Raw genomic sequence first — 16,830 nt, 5'->3', positions numbered from 1 at the left:
CTGCCTCCAGCTGCCTCCAGCTGCCTCCTGCACACCCCCTACTGGGGATGTGCCTGCAACCAACGTACATGCCCTTGACAGGAATCGAACCTGGGACCTTCCAGTCCACAAGCCGACGCTCTATCCATTGAGCCAAACCGGTTTCGGCTTGATGTTCATTTTATCTCTAGTTTTCTATTTTCATTTAGCAGTGACTTTATACCTCTTTACCATCTTTTCATGTCACTTACTCATATAAAAAATTGAAAAAGTACCCAGCATTAAGAGTTGTTTTTTTTAAAAAGCTGAAAGTTTGATCCAAATAACCTAGCTTGCCATTAATAGAAACAGAGAGAAGTCTCAATTGGGATTTTAAATAGTCATGATCCAGTTATTACTTCAGGGTGATAATTGTCTTTAGGTGTATAGAGTTGCAGACCGCTAAAGCCCACATCAGGATTTAAGGGAGAGGACTGCACGTCACCCCAAGATGCTGGACTTTGAGACAAATGGAGGGAGTAGGTGGATGGGGTTGACTCCCTTGGGAATGTTGTGTGTTCCTTGTATAGGAAGAATGACACACAATGGATGTTTTTGTTGTTGTTAATCCTCACCTGAGGATATTTTTTCCATTGATTTTTAGAGAGGATGGAGGAAGGAGAAGGGGCACAGAGAGAGAGAAACATCAATATGAAAGAAACACATCAGTTGGTTGCCTCCCGCAGATGCCTTGACCAGGGCTGGGATCGAGCCTGCAATCCAGGTGTGTGCTCTTGACCAGAATCAAACCCTTTGCTCTGCACCCAAAGCTCTAACCACTGAGCCAAGCTGGCTAGGGCCACACTGCATGTTTTGATAGTCAACAGGATGGACTGTCTCTGAGATGGCTAATTGTGTATCCTGATATCCACTTCTACCCTCTTGGAATCCTTAGTTTTTAGCCAGGTGGATGGCAGGCTGAAGTATAGGTTATTGTTGAAAGCTTTTCTTGAAGCTGGATTGGTTAAGTGGCCATGTCCTGTCCCATATGGAGAAATCAAAGATTATGTGGTCATTCCGGAAGCCTTCCTTAAGAGAAATCTGGAACACTGTCTCTGCCCAGTCCTTCCCCTTCCTCCTCTTGCTGCTTGGAACCTTGATGGGGTGCTGGAGCTCCATCTTGGATCATGAGGACAGGACGACTCTTTAACGAAGGTGGAGCAGGTAGCTGGAACAGTCAGGGTCCCATGACCCTGGATCCACCACATCCTGGAGTTGTGCTCCCAAGGTCACAATCCCAGTCTGCTGTTTACTAGCTGTTTAGCTTGGGGAACATCATTTCTCCCTCTAAGCCTCAGTTCCTTTACTATCTACATAAAAGCCTAAGTGACCGTGTGACCGTCCGACCGGTAGCTATGATGCGCACTGACCACTAGGGGGCAGATGTTCAATGTAGGAGCTGCTGAGCTGCAGTGACTTGGCACCTGTTGTTCTCAGGTGACGCACCCAGAATCAGAGAGGAGGGAGCCCGATTCCAGGGTGCATCACCCAAGAACCATCCTCTCACAATCCAGGACCCCTTGGGGGATGTCGGAGAGCTGATTTTGGCCTGATCCCCACAGGCCAGGCCGAGGGACCCCACCTGCCAGAGGGACCCTGGTCACTCTGCAGACGCCCTTTGAGCCCCAGGGGAGGGACGGCAGGAGGTTGGCTCCAGGGCATGTCTGGCCCGTCTCTCCCAGTCCTGCCCCGCTGGCCACCTTCTAATTAATTTCCTTTCAATGTGAACGAATCCATGCACCGGGCCTCTAGTATAATAGCCACTTGATCGCCCTGTTGTGGACATTGAATAACTAAGCGCAACAACACGAGGTAAGCTTCAGTCCTTCGTGAGGACTAACTTCCTCCCTTTCCTCTCTTTTTGCATCACATCCCAACATTTGAATTCTTTTAAAATCATAAAAGTTAAATTTAAGTTTTTGGAAATGTGGCAACTACTGGTAAAGAAAACTATCATTAGAAGATTCAGTAAATTTACGTCTTCGATGTGAAGCTGGTCTGAAGCTAGGAACTGGAAAAAGCACTTTTCTTTTTTCCCCTGAGAGGCATGACCTGGACTTTATTTTGGCCTAGATCAGTGGTTGGCAAACCGCGGCTCGCGAGCCACATGCGGCTCTTTGGCCCCGCGGCTTTTCCACAAAATACCATGTGTGGGCACGCACGTACAGTGCGATTGAAACTTCGTGGCCCATGCGTAGAAGTCGGTTTTTGGCCTGGGCGAGTCTATTTTGAAGAAGTGGTTCTAACGCCGAGCCACACTCAAGGGGCCAAAGAGCCGCATGTGGCTCGCGAGCTGCGGTTTGCCGACCACTGGTAGATGTTCTGGGAAATGGAGGTCTCATGGGTCCGCAATAGTGAGAGGAAGATGGAAGGGAGACGGGGCGAGGGCTCCTTCAGCACCTGGGACAGCGGGCGCCCCAGGACTTGCTCCTCTCTGGTGGGGGAGGAGGTGGGAGATGCGGGGGCGGGTCCAGGGTACAAGTGTCAGAGCTCTTCAGGGCCCACAGATTGGGAGCCGGCAGGCTTACTGGCTGAAAAAAAGAAAGGAAGGAAGGAAGGAAGGAAGGAAGGAAGGAAGGAAGGAAGGAAGGAAGGAAGGAAGGAAGGAAGGAAGGAAGACTGCAACATGGCATGACCAAATATTTAATATAATTGAAGCTGAAAAATCACATCTTTTCTTTGCCTTTAGAGTTCTTAATTAAAATATTTTTTCTTATTCTTATAATGATACATTTTCATGGAAGAAAATACAAATAGAAAAAGTAAGAAATAAAAATGATATAGCACTAATCCAACGGTGCCAAAATAATCACTGTTGATATGATTTGACATGTACTTATTACATCTATACATGTGTAATCCGTATACAAGTAAACCCTTAATTTACATCTAAATGTTTACATTTACATGTAATCTTCGGTTTAAAAATTCTGTTTCATTGGCTAACCAGAACTCAAAGAGATGCTCAACATGACTAGTCATAAGAAAATGCAAATCAAAACCACAACGTGATTCCCCTTCACACTCACTAGGACGGAAAGAATCTAAGAAAGGGAAAATAACAAGTGTTAGCGAGGATGTGGAGTAACTAAAACCCTTATACATTGCCAGTGGGAATGTATGCAGCCGATATGGAAAACAGTTTGGTGATTTCTCAATAAATGTAACCTGAAATTACCATATGATCCACCAATCCCATGCCCAGGTTTACACCCAAAAGAATTGAAAATGGGTGTTGAACCGTGGCCAGGTGGCTCAGTTGGTTGGAGCCGACACCAAAAGGTGTGTGGTTTCAATTCCTGGTCAGGACACATATCTAAGTTTTGGGTTCAATCCTTGGTCAGGGTGCCAATGGGAAGAAACCCATTGATATTTCTCTCTCACATCGATGCTTCTCTCTCTCTCTCTCTTCCTCTTTTTCTAAAAAATCAATAGAAACATATCCTCATTTGTAAAAAAAAAAAAAAAGAAAAGAAAAGAAAAAAGAGAAATTGGGTGTTGAGACAAAAGCTTGCACACGAATGTTCATAGTGGCACCATTCACATTTGCCTAAAGTTGGATATATACAATCCAAATATCTATGAACATGTGAATGGATAAACAAAAGGTGGTACATTCACAGCAAGGAATACTGATGAGTCAATGAGAAAGAAAGCACATTGTTGGTTGTCAGGGGCCAGGTGGGGTAATAAGTAAGTGCTAATGGGGACGGGGTTTCCTTTTCAGGTGATGAAAACATCTTAGAGCTACATAGCGGCGGTAGTTGCACTATACTGTGAATGGACTAAATGCACAAAATTGTACACTTTATAATGGTTAAGATGGTATATTTTAAGTTATGTGTATTTTATCTTAAACCAAAAGGCTATTTTATCATACTTGTACACCTTTGTTAATCTACTATTGTGAACATCTTTCTATAACACTAAATCATTGTTCCATGACATAATAACATAAATTCTTAAGTGCTAAGTGTTCAAGCCATTCTTTTTTATTTCTTTCAAAAAGTGGCATTATGCTAGAGAATAATTTAAAAGTTTGTTGGTGGGAATGCAGACTGGTGCAGTCACTGTGGAAAGCAGGATCAAGTTACATCAAAAAATTAAAAATGGAACTGCCTCATGGCCCAGCCATTCCACTTCTGGGGATTTACCTGAAGAAATATGAAACATGGATTCAAAAGAATATACTGTATGCACCCCTCTGTTCATCGCAGCGTTCTTTACAACAGCCGAGATTTGGAAGCAGCTGAAGTAGATGAGTGGGTAAAACAGCTGTGGAACATTTACCCAGTGGAACACCACTCTGCTGTAAAAAGGAAGAAAATCCTACCCTTTGTGATAGCAGGGATGGACCTGGAGAATATTATGCTAAGTGAAATAAGCCAGTCAGAGATTTCACTCATGTGTGAAATTTAGTGAACAAACTGAACTACCAAGCAAAATAGAGACAGACTCATAGATAGAGACAGCAGACTGCTCTGTTGGGGTAGGGTGTTGGGGGTGGGTGGAGAGATTGAACAACAACAACAAAAAGACAGAACTCATGGACATGGACAACAGTGTGATGATTGCGGAGGTGGAAGAGGGCATAGAAAGGATAAATGGTGATGGGAAAAATAAAATAAAATAAAAAATTAATACAAATAGTTTGACTCACTTTTCAAGAATTCTCTTCATGCACATAGATAACTGAAGATATCATTCTCAATTATACAGAGTTACTGTCAATGAAATAACATTTTTATAGCAATAGATACACATATATTCATGTAAGATATGGGCGTGGTTACAAACCGTTCATAAAACATGTATGGCCTGGCGACTCCTCGGTCACTGCAGGATTTGGCCCTATTAATAGAAGTGGAGTGCTGAGAAGGGAGAAGGTGACACATCAGCTCCCCCAGGGGAACATTGATTTCACCCTCACACCGACCTCATGGACCCAAGAGATTAATTCCCTTGCCCAAGGTCACTCAGTGAGTGAGTGAATTTGGTCAGCGTGGCTTCAGAGATCTATCTTAACCTACAAAGGATGTGGTTTTCAAGGTTTATCTTAGCCTTAGGCACATCAGATCACATCAGGAACCAGGCTCACCCTATGAGACTGTCAGGTGATGCCTGTATTTTAAAATGTAATATTATTGACAGGGGATACATTCACTCATGGAAAAAAAATGCACAGAGAAAAGCATTGGTTCCCCAGCTGTCCTTCCTTTGCCCCGTTTCTTCTGTAGGTAAACGCCTGTCCTTTTTGTATATAATTACATAGTATGTTTATAGCAAATGATGTATGTGCTTGGTTACCCTCTGCCTCATCTTAAAATTGTATGTAATTTACAAAATTTACAAAAAGTAAAATTTGCTCTCTTGGGTGTACAATTCTGAGTTTTGACAAGTGCTTAGAATTGTGCAACCATCACTACCGTAGTTAACCCCCCAACCCCTGGCTACCACTGATCTGTTCTTCATCCATATAGTCTGTCTTTCTTTCACGGAAAACAATGCATTTGAGATTCATTTATGCTTCGAGTCTCAATACTTTTTATTTTATTTTATTGCTAAGAAATATTCCAGCACATGGATGAGCCACTCTTTTTCCACCAGTTGGAGGGCATGGGGATTATTTTCAGTTTAGGGCTTTCATGAAAAAACAACAACAACAACAAACTACTCTGAATATTCATGTACAAGTACTTGTTGTTCTTAGAGTGGGAGGGCTGGGGCATATTATATGTGCATGTTTGACATTAAAAGCAATGGCCCAACTGTCATCCAAGTGTCTGTGCCATTTTGAATTCTCATCCGCAATGGATGACCGTTGTAGTTGCCCCACGCTCACTGGCAGTTAGTGCTGTCAGCTTCCCCCACAGCTATCTTGTGATATGTCTCTGTGATTGCATTGTGCATCCCCTAATGATTAATGATGCTGAATATTTATTCATGTGCCTGTCTGCCACCCACGTATCTTCCTTGGTGAAATGCTTGTTCAAATCTTTGCCCATTAATTTTCCTTGCATTGTTTGCCTTTTTATCATAGGATTTGGAGAGTTCTTTATATATTTGGCATACAAGTCTTTGGTCAGATGTGTGATTTGCAAGTCTTTCCCCCCTAGTCTGTGCCTGATCATTACATCATTTTAAATTTCTTTCACAGCGCACATTTAAAAAAATGCATAAAGTACAATTTATCAATATTTTATTTTTATGGATCATGCTTATGGTATCGAATATAAGAATGGTTTGTCCAACCCAAGATCACAAATATTCTCCCCTATTTTTTTCTTCTAAAAGTTTTTTGTTTTAGATTTTTACATCACTTAGTTTTATGATCCATACTCAGTTAAATTTTGTATAAGTTATGAGTTATGAGTTGACTCTTTTCTCACATATTGTTCTAGTATCATAGATTGAAAAGACTATCCTTTGTGCATTGATTTGCCTTGCATGTTTAAAAAAATCAATTGATCAATTTGGGGAGGTCTATTTCAGGACTCTTCTGTTCCATTGATTTATATGTCTAATCTTTGACCAATACCACACTGTCTGATTACTGTAGTTTTATGGTATACTAGAGGCCTGATGCATGAAATTTGTGCAAGAGTAGGCCTTCCTTCCCTCAGGCCACCAGCAGGCACCCGGGACCCAGGCTTCCCTTGCAACCCCAGCTTCGTCCGGAAGATCGTCAGAAAGGATGTCTGGTCTAATTAGCATATTACCCTTTTATTATTATAGATTGTTGAAAGGAGTTTTAGGGGTAAAATAGGCAAGTTTAGAAAGTTTTAGGAATTAGGGGGTCTATGGGAGAGGAAGGTACAGTTGGTTGGGGGCTTCGAGCTGCCAAAAGGCATACATTCACAGAGAACAAAAGGTGCCATAGGATAAGGGGGCAAGGACGACATCCACTCACAGAAGATAGGGACTGCTGGAAGCCAATTCATAATTACAAGAGTTTTATCAAAAGGTTGATGAAACTTGGGGGCTCAACAAGGGCTGAGTCACATATGTAATTACCTGTTGGAGTGGCTAGAGGGCACTTCCCCCAAACCTGAACAGGATGATTGTTTGCTGCCAGACAGCTCAGGGCATCTCAATCTACATGTTATTGCCTCCTGTTGGCGAAACACCTGAACAGCTGTAGGCTATTCCCCAATCTGACAATGCTTCTGTATACCCTACCCTTTGAAGTGTATTATCTCCACCTTGCCTTAGGACAAATTGTGTTAATAAAAAGCAAGGGTCCTGAGTCAAAAGGAGACCTTTAGCTCCTTTAGCTGAAGCTCCTCTGACCCCCAATGCCTTTCAAAATTATCTTTCATCTTTGGACTCTTACTTAATCTACGCACAGCCTTTCTCCAGTTGCTGAACCCTTCTTTTTTTTATTATTTCTTTATTGATTAAGGTGCCACATATTTGTCCTCATCCCCCCATTCCCATCCCACACCCCTCCCACAGATGACCCAACCCCCTGTTGAACTTAACCATTGGTTAGGCTCATATGCATGCACACAAGTCCTTTGATTGATCTCTCCCCCCTCCCCGCACCCTCCCCTATCCTCCCTCTGAGGCCCGATAGTCCGATCCATGCCTCCTTGTTTCTGGTTCTGTTCTTGTTCATCAGTCTATATTGTTCATCATTTCTCCTAGATGAGCGAGATCATGTGTCACTAGAGATATACTTATAAGAACCGAATGTGAGACGAGCAATAATAGTTATGCTGACAGGCAAATGAATCAGTCTGTAGTGAGTTTCTTTCTGGACCAACAGTTCTTTTGAGACCCAATATCAATGTCCACCAGTTCCTTATGTGTACATGTTGGCACTGACTTTTCAGCTCTGGATGGTGGACAAATGGTGGTAATGCAGGTCCGACTCCCTCTGGTTTGGTCTCGGCCGGACCCAGGGGCACGGCTTCACCCAGACTCAGGTGCGCGCGGCCTCACCCGGACCCGGGATCCAGCCTCACCCGGACCCAGGGGCACGAGGCCTCACCCGGACCCAGGGGTAGCTGAACCCTTCTTCTTTTTTTTTAAAAATATATTTTTATTGATTTTTTACAGAGAGGAAGGGAGAAAGGATAGAGAGTTAGAAACATCAATGAGAGAGAAACATCGATTAGCTGCCTCCTGCACACCCCCCGGTGGGGATGTGCCCCCAACCAAGGCACATGCCCCCGACCGGAACCGAACCCAGGACCCCTCAGTCCCCAGGCTGATGCTCTATCCACTGAGCCAAACCAGTCAGGCGGCTGAACCCTTCTTAATGTTGGGACAAGAACCCCGGCAGGGACAAGCCACAGGGTATGGGGAGAAAGAGGAAACAAACTCTCACAGAGGACAGAGAAATGCTGACAAATGGGAGAAAGAGGAAAACAAATTTTCACAAGAGATAGAGAATTCTACCACTGAAGGGGGAGAGGAAGAGGGGGCACCAGGTGGGTTTTGAGCGTTGAAGTTGATGTTCTACCATTTGGAAGGCAGCACCAAGAAACAAAGAACTGCAGCCTTCATAAACCTTAGGAAAAAGGAGCTCAGTGGGCTACACCTCCTCCCTACGTCACAGTCTGTTCTTGTTTCCAATACAGTCCCACCCTTTTCACCTACTACCTTTTGTCTGTGGCTTCATTCTTGGAATCCACCTGGACAAGAACCCAGGAAGAAACCACCTTTGAATCCTGCTCAGAAAAAAACCACCCGACTCATTGTGAAAGGGTCATGTGAATCCTTCAATCACATTATTTTCTTTTTAAGTTTTTTTGCTACTTTAAGTCCTTTGTATTTTCATGTAAATTTTATAATCAGTTTATCTATTTCTAGGATTGTGATTGTAATTTCTTTAAACCCATAGACCAGTCTGAGGAGACTTAACATCTTAACAATATTGAGTCTTCCAATCCATGAACATTATATGTCTCTTCATTAATTTGGGTCTTGTTGGATTTCTCTCACCCCTGTCTTGAAGTTTTCATTAGAGCAATAGATACATATATTTTGTTTTAACATATAGTTATAACTGAGAATTTCACTTTTGGGGGGGATATACTACTTTTTCACCTCCAAATCAAATCTTTGCACTCACATCTTTGCATTAGAGTTTGCTTCTGGGTGACCCAAACTAAAACACACATGTAGGCTTGCTCTTCTAAATCCCCACAGCCTTTTATTATTTCCTTTTTACCGAGGAGGAACAGGAGGCTTAGAGAGGGCAAGTCACTTGCCCAAGGTCACCCAACTGAAGAGTGGCACAGCTGGGCTTTAACCCGGGGCCGTCTGACCCCAAGCCCAGTAATTGTTCCCCTCCAGGATCCTCTCCTATTTGCTAAGGGTCAGGGGCAAAAGGGAGATGTTCACAGCCAGTAAGATCTCTGACGTGTGTACTAGAGGGACCTACAACTCATCGCTGGTGGCCACAGCCTCATTCTGCCACAAAGTAAGAACAACCATGGCAAACACAGGCTTGGAACGGACTCTGTGTCAGGATTGTTGTTGAAGCGGTTTGCTCATTTCAACTCACCTGATTTTCACAGCCACTTTGTCATTACCCCCCTTTCCAGGTGAGAAAACGGAGACACAGAGAGGTAAAGAGACCTGCGTCAATTCACAGCTGGTTCTGACTTGCACCCTGGCACCTGGGGTCCTTGTTCTTAACCACAATGTCCTCTGGCTTCTCACAGGCCTACATATTCAGTCCTACTACATGCCAGGCATGGTGTTACATTTTTCCTTTAAAAAAAACGTAATTTATAATTACATACATTAGTAATTGTAATTAAGAATGCTATGCAGGCTTTCTATAAGAAAAGGAAACAATTGGTAAGTGCAGACATTTTAAAAAAATTGCATCCGGCTGGTGTGGCTCAGTGGTTGAGCATCGACTCGTGAACCAAGAGGTCACCGGTTCGTTTCCCTGGTCAGGGCACATGCCTGGGTTGCAGGGGGTGTGCAGGAGGGAGCCGATCAATGATTCTCTCTCATCATTGATGTTTCTATCTCTCTCTCCTTGTCCCTTCCTGTCTCTGAAATCAATAAAAACATTTTTTTTTAAAAGAAAAATTGTTCCTTTCTCTCCCCCTCCCCCTCCCATTCTAGGGATTGGAGGTACCTTTTCAGATTTTTCGGTGCCTAGACAAACATCGATGAGCACCTGAATAACTGGTTTGGTCAGGATTTTCACCCCTTTGAGGAATGTAACGGCCAGGTCCTGGCAGCTATGTCAGATGAGATAAACAAAAGGTTTTAAGAAGGGGCCATTAACAAAGGCGTGGGCAGGGCCAAGGATACCATCAAGGCTAGTGCAGCAGGAGGCTGGCATCAGCTGAGGGTTGCCACCACCCCCGGGCTAATGGGACCAGGAAGCAAGCTGTTCCTGGAATACAGAGGGAGTAGCTGTAGCTGAACATGGAGGTAGCCTTTGGCAGAGGACAGATGTCATTTCCCTAATCCCTTCCGATTGCCTGCAGTGCCTCCCACTGACCAAACACTACTTACTGACTCACAGAGGCTGCAGGTAGGTGGCCAAAGACACCTGATGCAGCCCATCGGCTCAACCTGGGTCAATGTCAGTTGCACCTGTGCCCGCAGAGGAGCTCCTCTGTACATGGGAGGTCCCCTTGCCAGCTGGCTAAGCAGATACCCAAATGGGGAGCAAAATTCTGTATCTCCTTCTGCTCCTTTTGAGCAACATCCTTGGGGTCCCCTCTGTTGATTTAAAAAAATATATTTTATTGATTTTTTACAGAGAGGAAAGGAGAGGGATAGAGAGTCAGAAACATCGATGAGAGAGAAACATCGATTGGCTGCCTCCTGCATACCCCCTACTGGGGATGTGCCTGCAACCAAGGTCCATGCCCTTGACTGGAATTGAACCTGGGTCCCTTGAGTCTGCAGGCCAACGCTCTATCCACTGAGCCAAACTGGTCAGGGCCCCTCTGTTGATTTTTAAGTGAGAAGCACCCTTTTCCCTTCCATGAGGATGGCCTCTGTTGACCCTCCTGAGGTCCCCCCTTCTGAGTGGCGGGGAGTGGTCAAGCTACATTTCAAAACTGGCACCACCCCTAAAACCCCTCCAGAGGAAGTTGATGCCAACTATGGTGGGTCCTCAGGACGTTGCGGAAGTTTTCCTTGCACCTTATTTCCCCCCAAAGCCAGCTCCTTTGATCACCTGGTACCACTGCCAAGAAGCTGACAACCCACATTTACAGACCTGGCTCCCACTGGACATGCCTGCAGGGCCTGCGTGGTTTGCCCAGTTTTATCATGGCAAGTAAAACACAGCTTCTGTTTCTGGCTTGAGTGTCAGGCAAGATTTCATCACCACCTGGGCTCAAGCAGCGATGGTTTCCGCTTCCCGCAGACTCTGACCAAAATTGCCTCACAGTTTCTGCTAATCTGTGTATCTCAGCTTGTCTGAGGAAGGAAGCAAAAATGACACACTTCTAAGGCCATTTGATTGCCACCACCTGTGCTAGGTCTTTCCAGTCCTGGTGTGGCTTTGGGGCTGGGGAGGGTGATCTTTATTCACTGCTCACGCCTCCAGGTCGGGTTTCCGCTTACAGATGACCTCCTCTGGGAGGCCCTCCTGGATTGCCCCACCCAGAGCAGCCTCCTTGGTCACTTTCCAGCACGTCTCAGTTTGTTGATTTTCTTCATTATTGCCTCCTTCTGACTTGGTCTTATTTCCTCTTGGCTTCCCCCATCAGACATGAGCACCACAATCCAGAGACCTCATCTGTCTTGTTCACGCCAGGTCCCAGGTCCTAGGACTGTGCTTAGTACAGAGTAGTTATCCAAGTACAGTATCTTGTTGAGGCGTGAACCCCCTGGGAGGTATACATCCACCTCTCCGTTTAATCGAGGAGGACCTAAGGCTCAGAGAGGACAAGCGATTTGCCGGAGGTCACACCACCAGTGGCAGAGCTGGAATTTGAATTTGGTTCGCTGGACCCAGAACTGGTGCCTGTCGATGTAAGAAATGTCCAAACCTGTAGAGACTTGTTAATGAGTTTATTTGAGCCAAACTGACGCAAATTTCCTCGAAGTAAAATCTCGACGGATTGAGAAAATGCTCCGGAAAATGGCAGTTTTACAGCTTATTTTATGCATTACAGTCAAAGGCGAAGGTGTAAGGAGGGTAACATGCAATCCATTGGTGGCAGGTTAAGGGGGTAGGAGAAAACAAAGCTGGGAAATCTCTGGGATTGAATAAAAGGTAAAACAGAGAGACACATACTTCTTTTACATTGGTAGGAACAGGAGAGTTAATAATTAACATTTATAGCACGTTAAGATAGTATCTAGGGAACAAGATAACAATGAGGGTTCTGTGAGGGTTCTGGAAAAGAAGATTACTCTGACATTTCAAAGGTCTGTTATCTTAGAGAAAAAGACAATAGGCTCACTTAAGGTAAAGCCGGACCTTTCGTCAAGGAAGCTGCAGGTCCTGGATGTGCCACAACCTGCTTTTAGTTAGGAATTTTATGTTCATATTAGAGGCCCGGTGCACAAAATTTGTGCATGGGGGGGTGGTCCTTCAGCCCGGCCTGCACCCTCTCCAACCCAGGACCCCTTGGGGGATGTCCGACTGCCTCTCAAAATCCGGGACTGCTGGCTCCTAACCGCTCGCCTGCCTGCCTGCCTGATCGCCCTGCATCCAGGACCCGGGTTTTCCTCCCTCTGGCCTGCCGCAGGCACCCAGGACCTGGGCCGGCTTTGCAGCCGCAGGGGACCACAGGGCAAGCGGCTTGTCCCTCTCCTGGGTCACAGCCGCAGGCGCTGGCGCCCGGGACCACAGGGTGGGCAGCTTGTCCCTCTCCTGGGCTGCAGCCTGGCTGGTCCCCATTTCTCTCTGCCCACTGTTGGGTGTCTGAGGGCGTGATGACCATTTGCATATTAGCTCTTTATTATATAGGATCATTCTATGTGGTTACTTGGCATCTCTGAGTTTGTAAGGTCCACCATGCAGGCCTCCCTGAGCTTGTCAGGTTTGTAAGTAGCCCTTTTTCATCCATAATCTTTTCCACTGGCTGGAAAGGAAAGGTGGAACTCAAGCCAGCAGATGCCTGCATACTTCCTCTGGAGATACCCAGGCTGTGTGGCACCCTGGCAACACAAAACAGGAACTGCTCATCTGCTTTGTGTGCTAACTGTGTGTCCCCCACTGCGCCAACTTCCTATTTCTTTTAAAAATTAGTGATAAATGTTATAGCAGCTAGGTGTGTGGGGGGAAGCACTGAAGACATAGCTCATTACAAGGGCAAAGACTCCAATTCTTCCAGTTCCACGGTGATGCATGAATTTTCTGGAAGTTTTCCAGTGTATATGCAAACACGTGCACAAGTAGACATTTTATTTTTTTTTATTTTTTTATTTTTTTAATTTCTTTATTGATTAAGGTGTCACATATTTGTCCTCATCCCCCCATTCCCATCCCACCCCTCTCCCCACGCATCCCCCAATCCCCTGTTGAACTTAACCGTTGGATAGGCTTATATGCATGCATACAGGTCCTTTGGTTGAACTCTCCCCCTCCCCCCACCCTCCCCCTACCCTCCCCTATCCTCCCTCTGAGGCCCGATAGTCCGATCGATGCCTCCTTGCTTCTGGTTCTGTTCTTGTTCCTCAGTCTATGTTGTTCATCATTTCCTCTAGATGAATGAGATCAAATGTCACTAGATATATACTAATAAGAACTGAATGTGAGACGAGCAATAATATTTATGCTGACAGGCAAATGAATCAATCTGTAGCGAGCTTCCCCCTGGACCAACAGTTCTTTTGAGACCCAATTTCGATGTCCAGTAGTTCCTTATGTGTACATGTCAGCACTGACCCCTCAGCTCTGGATGGTGGACAAATGGTGGTAATGGAGGTCCGACTCCCTCTGGTTTGGTCTCGGCCGAACCCAGGGGCACGGCGTCACCCGGACTAAGGGGGACGTGGCCTCACCCATACCCAAGGGGCGCGTGGTCTCACCCGGGCCTGGGACAAGTAGACATTTTATATGAGGATGAGACCACTACTCATATTTCACTTTTTCATTGAGATATCGTGAACACAATAGCTTACTTGTTTCAGGTGTACAACATAATGACTGGATATTTGTATACATTGTAAAATGATCACTACACTAAGTCTAGTTAACATCCACCACACACAAGTCATAGAATTTTCTTCTTGTGATGAGAACTTTTAAGATGTACTGTCTTAGCAACTTTCAAATATGCAATACATTATTATTAACTGTACTCACCATGCTGTACATCACATGCTCAGGATTTATTTATGTTATATCTGGAAGTTTGTACCCTTTGACTCACTCCTTTCACCCATTTCCCCCACCTCTTACCCCCCCACTTCTGGCAGCCACCAATACATTCTCTGTATCTTAGTTCTTTTTTGTTTGTTTTTTAGAGTCCATGTATAGAATTTTGTAATATATAAGTGAGATCATAGATAAATCACATCATATGGCATCTGTCTTTCTCTGTCTGGCTTATTTCACTTAGCACAATGCCCTCCGGTCCCTGCGTGTGTTCCAGCCACCTCTCACAGACACCACAGAGGTGTGACTGGACAGTCCCGAGTCAGAGGGAGATGGACGCCCCTCCTTGGTTCTTGTCTTCCCGTATGAATGAATTCAAATGAGTGACTCCAGATGACTGTGTTGCGATAAAGCCAATTTATTAAAAAATTAAAGCAAGCAAATTTATTAAGGAAGCAAGGCAAACCAATCTACTAAACTACATCTGAGCTGGGGCTCAGATGGGCTTCCCCAACTAGTTTGGAAAAGCGAGTCTAGTGGGAGTTCAAGGGGTTATCTACCCTCTGTGTCTAGAGTTTTAAATTCCTCTGCTAGATATCCTGGTACCGATGAACTCTCAAGGTCTCCCCTTTTCCTTGGTTATGGCTTTCCCAGAATTTATGAGAAGCACCTAGTAATTTTATCTTGATAAGCCCGGAGACTGCTGGCTTCACAGTTTAGGAAGAGAAATAAAACTGCCCCCCCCCCCCTGCCGGATCCCCTCAAAGAGCTGACTTCTGTGTTTATTGAGACAGGCTTTTAATTCTCCCTCGTCTTTCCGTCCCGCACCTGCCTAGGCAGTTCCTGGGTGACTTACGCTATGTATTCTCTGGTCAGAGAAGGGGCATTGAGCTTCCCACTCCCCTCCTGCATTCTTTAGTGAGGAGAGGTATCTACCCATTTGCTCTCAAGTGTCCTTGGTTTGAGGGAGATGATGGCTTGTTATTGACAAGCTGGCTGCAAGCTCCCCAAACTATCTGGCCTTGTTTAATTTTCTTGTCTCAGTTTCCCTATTCCTCTTGCTTTGGAATTTTCCTAGCTTCTTACTATCTACCAATGGTGCCAAAAAAATATTTCCTTTATATATCACTATTTTTATTTTTTTTTGTAAATCCTCACCTGAGGATATTTTTCCATTGAATTTTATTTATTTATTTATTTTTACAGAGAGTGGAAGGGATGAGGAGAGACACAGAGAGAAACATCGATGTGAGAGAGACACATTGATTGGTTGCTTCCTGCACAGGCACCCAGGGCCAGGGATTGAGCCTGCAACTGAGGTACGTGCCCTTAATTGGAATCGAACCTGGGACGCTTCAGTCCATGGGCTGGCACTCTATCCACTGAGCCAAACTGGCTAGGGCTTTCATATATCACTTTTTCATATATCATTACTCTTTCTGCCTGGGTCTGATAGAACGCTTGCACTGTGGAGGTTTAATCAGGCCCATTTTGCAGATATGAAGACTGAGGCTCAGAGGGGTGACTGGCTGTGCCTGAAGCTGGTCATTCACGCAAGGCCTGCCACCACTGACCTGACACACACTTGCCCATTGTCTGGCTCTGGGAGAAGGGCCAGCCTCTCTCTTTCCCTGTGTGGCTCCCCTGCCTCCACAGTGGCGGAGGGACACTTCGTAAGCCCGGAGGCTTGTGTTATGTGGAAGCTGAGACCTTTACCACGAGGGACGCTCCAGCCTCATCAGGCTCAGAGTTAAGTCCCCACCTGAGGCATCCTTTCCCCTTCTATCACCTGATCCAGGAACTGAGGGAGCCCCAGACCTATAGACGCTGCCCTCGTGATGGCTGCAGAGCCCTGCTGGGGTTTGCGTTCTTGGTCATGGCTCGTGAAAGTTCAACACCCACTTAACAGCTTCAATTTGGGCCCAGATTCTGCTGCCCACCTTGGCCTTTCTAAGGACCCACTGTGTGATTTCATAGGTTAGTGCTCTCAGCCCCGGTGTCAAAGGGACAGGAACCAATTGCCTTTTTGTGTAGCCCGGGTGTCCCATGCCATGCCTGCCCCTGGAGGCCTGCCCTCTTGGTTCAGGTCTCTGCTCACCCTGACCCCTGGCATATCACTGACCACTGTCTGACATGTCCTGATCATTTGTTTGATCATCTTTGCACGAGCTGTGAGCCCCTTGACACCAGGGACAATGTCCGCCGTGCTCACTGCTGTATCCCTTTGCCTAGAATAGTGCCCAGCACATACAAGGTGTTCAATGAACAGATGGTTGCATAAAAGGCCCCAGGGGGTGTCGATTTCCCCCCTAATTTATAACTGAAAAGACCCCCTGTGAATCAGAGAGGTAAACGCACTCCTTCCCTGTATCCCTCGTAGAACCCAGACTTGGGGGGCCTTAACGCCACATGTCTTGAAACTTGGAGTGTATAGTACGCCTCGCCCCGATGGGGATTCAGTTCTCAGGCAGTATTTCTGGTCCAGGACGCTTAGATCCTGCATTCCCTGTGAGCTCTCAGGTGATATGGATGGCGGAGGTCTGGGGACCACA

Source organism: Eptesicus fuscus, chromosome 6 (assembly GCF_027574615.1).
Source record: "Eptesicus fuscus isolate TK198812 chromosome 6, DD_ASM_mEF_20220401, whole genome shotgun sequence".
NCBI classification, from domain to species: Eukaryota; Metazoa; Chordata; class Mammalia; order Chiroptera; family Vespertilionidae; genus Eptesicus; species Eptesicus fuscus.
This window is presented reverse-complemented; position numbering follows the sequence as displayed.